The following is a 7,567-nucleotide window of genomic DNA, read 5'->3' on the forward strand; positions in this document are numbered from 1 at the left end:
GATGGGTGGGTGATATTTAACATTGTGGGAGTAATTGGTGAATGCTAGGTATGTCTAAGTTCCTGGTAACCAGGAGCTATTGAAACCACGCATTTGATTATCTCTGTGCATGGGTGAAATGCAAAGTCCATTCTGTGAGCAAATAACTGCTGGCAACTCCAGCTGGCACAGAAAACGAGCATTAACTCATTTGGTGTTCATTTGTTGTTGGGACACAAGGTGTTTGCAGTCCATTTTCTGTGCAATTCAAAAAAATGATACTTAAAACTTAAAGACCACCACTTGCTTTGATTGGGGTGGGCATCAACAAGAGGATCTCCTTGTTTAATATATGGCCATCAAATCATTTGATCCACAGCAAAAGAAAATCTAATTACATGTATATAACAGAGCAAGGATCAATTCACTCTTAATGGTACAAGACATCAACTGCTGTATGTACGTATATACACACACCAAATAAAAGAGAATAGTTTGCTTACATTTTCTGAAGATGTTTCACAAGAACGGGCAGAATTTGTTAGGTGTGCCCAGGAGGGTTTCTTAAATCAATATGTAGATAGTCCAACAAGAGGGGCTGTACTGGAGTTGGTGTTGGCTAATGAGCCTGGTCAGGTGATTGACCTTTCAGTGGGAGAACAGTTGGAGAACAGTTAGGGAACAGTGACCACAACTCAAGTTTTAAGATAGCTTACAGCTAAGGATAAGTATGGACCTTGCGGCAGAGTATTAAATTGGCGCAGGGGAAATTACGAGAGCATTAGGCAGGAACTAGGGAGAGTTAATTGGGAACAGCTGTTTCTGGGCAAGTCCACATCTAACACATGGAGGGTGTTTAAAGACCAACTGCACAGTACAGGACAGGTATGTTCCAGTAAGAAGGAAGGACGAGGATGGCAAGGCAAGGGAACCTCGGATCATGAAAGACGTCGTGAATTTAGTCAAGAAGTAAAAGAAAGCATATGCAAGGGTTAGGAAGCTAAAATCAAGCACAGCCCTTGATTGTAAAGAAGCTAGAACAGAACTCGGAATTAGGAGAGCCAGGAGGGGCCATGAAAAACCCTTGGTAAGTAGGATTAAAGAGAATCCCATGGTGTTCTATACGTACATCAAGAGGATAACTAGGGAGCAGGTAGGACCACTTACGGATAAAGGAGGGAATGTGCTTGGATGTGGGAGAGGTCCTAAATGAGTACTTTGCATCAGTACCAAGGAGGATAGGGCATTTTGAGATAAAGGAGGAGGTAGTGTTGGATCTTTTAAAGAACATTAAGGTGGATAATTCCCCAGGGCCTGATGGGATATACCCCAGGTTATTGAGAGAGACGAGAGATGAGGTTGCTGGGGCCTTGACCAATATTTTTGTGTCCTCTCTCGCCACAGGCGAGGTCCCAGAGGACTGGTGAGTAGCTAATGTTATTCCGTTATTCAAGAAGGGAAATAGGGATAATCCTGGAAACTACAGACCGGTAAGTCTCACGTGAGTGGTAGGGAAGTTACTGGAGAGGATTCTTAGGGGTATGATTTATGAGCATATGGGCAGTCAGCATAGCTTTGTGCAAGGCAAGTCGTGTTTTACTAACTTAATTTGAGTTTTTTCGAGGAGGTGACGAAGGTAGAGCTGTGGATGTTGTCTATGTGGATTTTAGTAAGGCGTTTGACAAGGTCCCTCACGGGAAGTTCATCCTGAAGATTAAGATGCTTGCGATCCATGGTGAATTGGCTGTTCGGATTCAGAATTGGCTTGCCCTTAGAAGACAGAGGATAGTGGTTAATGGGACATTCTGGCTAGAGGTCTGTGACTAGTGGTGTTCCGCAGGGATCCGTACTAGGACCTCTGCTGTTTGTCATGTATATAATTGACCTAGATGAAAATGTAGATGGGTGGGTTAGTAAGTTTGCAGATGACACTAAGATTGGTGGTGATGTGGATAGCATAGAAGACTGCCAAAGGATACAGCAGGATATAGATCAGTTTCAGACATGGGCAGAGAAATGGCAGATGGAGTTTAACCTGGCCAGATGTGAAGTGTTGCACCTTGGGAGATTAAATGTAAAGGGACAGTACACTGTTAACGGCAAGACTCTTAACAGTTTTGATGAGCTGAGGGATCTTGGGGTCCAAGTCCATAACTCCCTGAAAGTGGCCACACAGGTTGATAGGGCGGTAAAGAAGGCGTATGGCATGCTTGCCTTTATTAGTCAAGGAATTGAGTTCAAGAGTTGGGAAGTTGTTGCAGTTTTATAAAACTCGAGTTAGGCTGCATCTGGAGTATTGCATTCAATTCTGGTCGCCCATTACGGGAAGGATGTGGAGGCTATGGAGAGGGTGCAGAAGAGGTTCACCAGGATGCTGCCTGGATTAGAGGGTATGAGAGGTTGGACAAACTTGGGTTGTTTTCTCTGGAGTGTCAGAGGCTGAGGGGAGACCTGATAGAGGTTTATAAGATTATGAGAGGCATAGGTAGAGTAGACACCCGGTATCTTCATCCCAGCGTTGAAATGTCTAATACCAGAGGGCATGCATTTAAGGTGAGAGGAGGTAGAGAGATGTGCAGGGTAAGTTTTTTTTACACAGAGCGGTGGGCGCTTGAATGCACTGCCGGGGTGGCGGTGGAGGCAAATATGATAGAGGTGTTCAGGAAGCTCTTAGATAGGCACATGCATGTGCAGGAAATAGAGGGATATGGACATTTTGGAGGCAGAAGGCATTTGGTTACTAATTTAATTAGTTTGGCACAACATTGTGGGCCAAAGGGCCTGTTCCTGTGAAGTACTGTTCTATGTTCTAACACAAGAAAATAGTGGAAGTAGGACACCTGGCCCCTGAGACCTGCCCACATTCAATATGATCAAAGCTGATCCACCCCGGGCCTCAACTCCCCTTCTGTGCCAGATGCCCACAGCACTCAATCACCTGAGCTTCCGAAAATTTATTTCCCTCCACTTTATACTACTAATGAGCTAGCATTCACAACCCTCTGGGGCAAAGATGCACAGTCTCTGTGAGAAGAGATTTCTACATACTTTAGTTTCAAGGGGCCAGTCATTTCAGTGTCCCCTTGATCTAGGCTGTCCCACAAGTGAGAACATCTTGACATCTACCCTGGCATGCCTTTCTGACCTTCCTCTTGCATTTGCCTGATTTACTTGGAACCATAAGATCTTGGGAAAAGGCAAACACTTTTGACCTGATAAAGCCTTTCCCCTTTTTTCTTGATCCATTGTAAGTCCCATTTATACTGCTTGCTTCAGCGCTAGTACTTTCTATGCACCTTTTATCTGTCGTATGAAAAATTAAATCTTGCCTGACTTGCAATTCTTAAAATTGTTAACTTTGCTGACTTTGATAACTTTTAAAATGTTTTCAACTTAATGTTCTTTGACAAAAGTATTCATTGCATTTCAACAGCACATTAACGATTTGTACTCTTCTCTGCTTAAAATAACCCACTCATTCACTTCATACTTACTGCAACCAAGCATTGGGTTGTCTTCAAACTTCAAAAGAAATAGGAGGAAGAGTAGGACATGTGGCCCCTTGAGCATGCTTTGCCATTCAGTTTTCATGACACATCTGCATATAGACTGATTTCCACACCTGCCTCGTCTACATAACCCCCAATTAATAAAAAATCTTTATCTTGACCTTGAATGTATTCAGTGAATTAACTTTCCCAACTCGATTCGAAAGGTTCACAACCCCTAAGAGAAGAAATACCTCCTCGTTTCCATCTGAAGTGAGTAATCCAGTATTAGAGTCATAGAGTAATACAGCACAGAAACAGGCCCTTTGGCCCAACTCGTCCATGCTGACCATGGTGCCCACCAGGCTGGTCCCATTTGCCCGCATTTGGCCCCGATCCCTCTAAACCTTTCCTTTCCACATACTTATCGAAATGTCTTTCGAATGTTGTTATTGTACCTGCCTCAGCCTTTTTCTCGCAGCTTATTCCATACATGTACCACCCTCTGCATGAAGAAGTTGCCCTTCAGGTCCCTTTTAAATCTTTCACCTCTCACCTTAAACCTGTACCCTCTAGTTTGAAGTTCCTCTTCCCTGGGAAAAAGACTATGTGCATTCACCCTATCTATACCCCTCATGATTTTAAACATCTCTATAATGTCATCCCTCATTCCCCTACATTCCAATGAACAAAGTCCTAGCCTGCCCAACCTCTCCCTATAACTCAGTCCCTTGAGTTCTGGCAGCATCCTCGTAAATCTCCTCTGCACTCTTTCCAGTTTAATGATGTCTTTCCCATAATAGGGCGACCAAAACTGTACGCAATATTCCAAGTGCGGTCTCACTCAGCATCTTGTACAACTGGAATGTAACATCTCGCTCCTGTACTTAATGCCCTGACTGATGAAGGCCAGCGTGCCAAATGCTGCATTCACCTGAAACCATGCCACCTGGTTCTTGATTTCCAGCACAGGAGGAAATGTTTTCTCAACATCTACTCTCTGAAATGCCTTCAGAATTTAATGTGTTTCAATAAGCTCACCTCATTCTAAAGTCCAGTGAGAGATTTTGTAACCTTTCCTCGTAAGGTACCCTTTCATCTTAAAAACCAACTTGCTATCCTGGAGGGATGTGATGTTTAAATGAATATCAGCTCATCAGTTAATGAAGGGAGCATTTAAAAAGTATTTTGCACAGAACATTGGTAGGATATGGGATGGCTTACCTGAAGAAATGGAAGCAGAAAATGGAATAGATTTAATAAGCAGGTTGGCAAAAGAAAAATGTTAAAAGTGTGGGATGGATAGCCCTTTACAATTAGGTAACTCAAGCCTTCTTCAGTGAGTCAAGATGCGTGTGTGTGTGCACTCAGGCGTGAGTTAATATGGGTTGAGAATTCTGCAGACTAAATATGCTCATCCAAGACACACTAGCATGTTTTATTTTCCAATCTACCTTGGTTTGTGTCATAGTTAATATTTAAAAGTAATAAAAAATTAGGAGAACATTTATTCTCTGGAAAGGGGATTTGGAGAGCCAATATTTTTCATTTTTTTAACAGCATTGAAGGATATTCAGCCCATCGAGTTCATGCTAACTCTCAGATAAATCCCATTTGCCCTCTTGCCCCCTGATTATGTTTCCAAAGGAAAGAAAGGTTTTGCAGGGATATATGCTAGGAGCAGGTGGGTGGGGCCACTTGCTTTGTATAGAGCCAGCCGTGGTATGAAGGTGCAACCTATTGCTGAGATCTTTACTCTACAGCAGATGAAGGATATTCGATTTGCTTCGGCAAAAACTTTAATCACAGAGATAACTGAAAGGGTTTATTCAGCACAATGTGTGCACACTGACGGCAAGGATCCAGGCAGACACCTAACGCAAACAAGTCATTTATTTTTTTGAGCAGAAAATGCTTGGCAGAGAGACACAAAAGTCCATGGCAGCTGCTGTAGTAACAGGTTTTGGTCTTCAACTATCTCCCTCCCTCCACCTCACAGGAGATGTTAGCAGAGAGATTTACTACCATTCACTCATTTCTAACTTTTTCCTAGCAGCAAGTGGGACATTGGGTATAAGAGTCAGGAAGTCATGCTGCAGCTTTATAAAACTGTGGTTAGGCTGCACTTGGAGTATTGTGTGCAATTCTGGTCACCCCATTACAGGAAAGACGTGGAGACTTTGTAGAAGGTGCAGAGGAGATTCACCAGGATGTTGTCTGCATTAGAGAGCTTTAGCTATAAGGTGAGGTTGGACAGACTTGGATTGTTTTCTATGGAGCATCAGAGACTGAGAGGAGATCTGATTGAAGTTTATAAAATTTTGAGAGGCATAGATAGAGTACACAGTCAGGGTCTCTTTCCCAAGGTAGAAATGTCAAATGCTAGAGGGCATAGCTTTAAGGTGAGAGGGGGGAAAGTGTAAGGGAGATGTATGTGGCAGGTTTTTTACACAGAGAGTGGTGGGTGCCTGGAACAGGCTGCCAGGGGAGGTGGTGGAGGCAGACAAGATAGTAGTGTTTAAGAGTCATTTGGATAGACATGTGAACAGGCAGGGAATGGAGGGATATGGATTATGTACAGGCAAATGGGATTAGTTTCATTTTGCATCATGGTCGTCACAGACATTATGGGCCAAAGGGCCTGTTCCTGTGCTGTACTATGTTCTAAAACATCAAGATTTAAAATTTCCTTAATAGCTCATGCTCTCTTTAAGCATGTTCAGCATTTTGTTCCAGAGTGACTGGTAAATGCAACAGGGCAGCCACTATGTGGATTAACAATGGGGTTGTCCATACCGACGCAAGTCATTGCTGCTGGCTATCTCCTGTGCTGTGACAATCATATGATTCTAAGGATTGTGCCGTTGTCCGACATGTCTACATAACGACAGTCGTTGAATGATGGAAGGTGGAAAATCTGCCTGATTAAATCAGTTCCTCTATTTTATGGGAGAAAAGCTTCTTCCCCACTGCTACCAGACCCCTGAACCAATCACCCCTTCCCAGTGGTGCTGCCACAGACTTTGAACTCCACTTCTCTCAATTATTCCACTGTTGTCACTTCAATATCTTTCTTTTTGCACTCCTTCAGACTGCAAGACAATCTTTGCACCATTCTGCTGTTTTGCACTCGTCATTGTATTTATTATTACCACGTATGGTACACTCTTTATTCTGTGAGCTTCTTGCGAGCAAGGAATTTCATTGCACCCTGGTGTATGTGACAATGAACTAATCTCAATCTGGCTTGGAAGACTCATTAGGCCGGTAACCTTGGACAATAACTTTGAAGGCTTCTTTAGATAGGTCAGTAGCTTAGGACAATGAGAGCACAAAGTTTATCCTAACAGCAATTCACGTGTTAAACACACAATATACTAGGGTGACATGTTGTACCCCTTCATCAAAAGCTGGATCAATAGATTTCAATAAAGCCAGATTTCAGAGATGGCCCACAATGTGTAAGTGTATTTGATAATTGTTCAGACCCCCTAGATCTTTGCGTTGGCCTGAGATATGTGGATTAGCCACTCTGTGTTGTGTTTTGTCTGCAGAACCAGCCATTTATAACCTCGTGTATTTTAGAACAGAATCCGATGATTAACTTGCCAGAGCTGGAAATGCTAATTGTCCTGTCACATTCCTTTAGAGAAAGAATTGGCAAGGGGCATCACCTCTGGGTTGGAATGTCAGTTGAACCAAATACTCAGACTACACACTGCTTGCTTGACAAGAACCAGCAGCCATGGCAGACTGGCAGAATGTGGGGGGTACAGAGCACAGGAGACTTCGGGGAAATGTAGAAATGATGTTTGCAAAGCTTGCAAAGGGCCTTATTTTACAGCTTTCGTTGGACACATAAATTACTCCTCAGCCTTATGAAGTGGCATGGGATTGCTTCTTGCACTTGGAAAAATCTCAACAACTGATGTGGTTAACATCTGGGGAGTCGTGGAGCCACTCGTGGCAGCTGTTTGTCACCTCGGAGGCGACTGTGGAATGCTGAGGCTCACGATGCTGGGGATCGGAACTGTTTCTCTGTTAATTTTCAGTGAGAATGCGGACAGTGACACTCTGCTGATTTAGTGCAGCTCCGTGGC

Source organism: Pristis pectinata, chromosome 33 (genome assembly GCF_009764475.1).
Source record: "Pristis pectinata isolate sPriPec2 chromosome 33, sPriPec2.1.pri, whole genome shotgun sequence".
Taxonomy (NCBI): Eukaryota; Metazoa; Chordata; class Chondrichthyes; order Rhinopristiformes; family Pristidae; genus Pristis; species Pristis pectinata.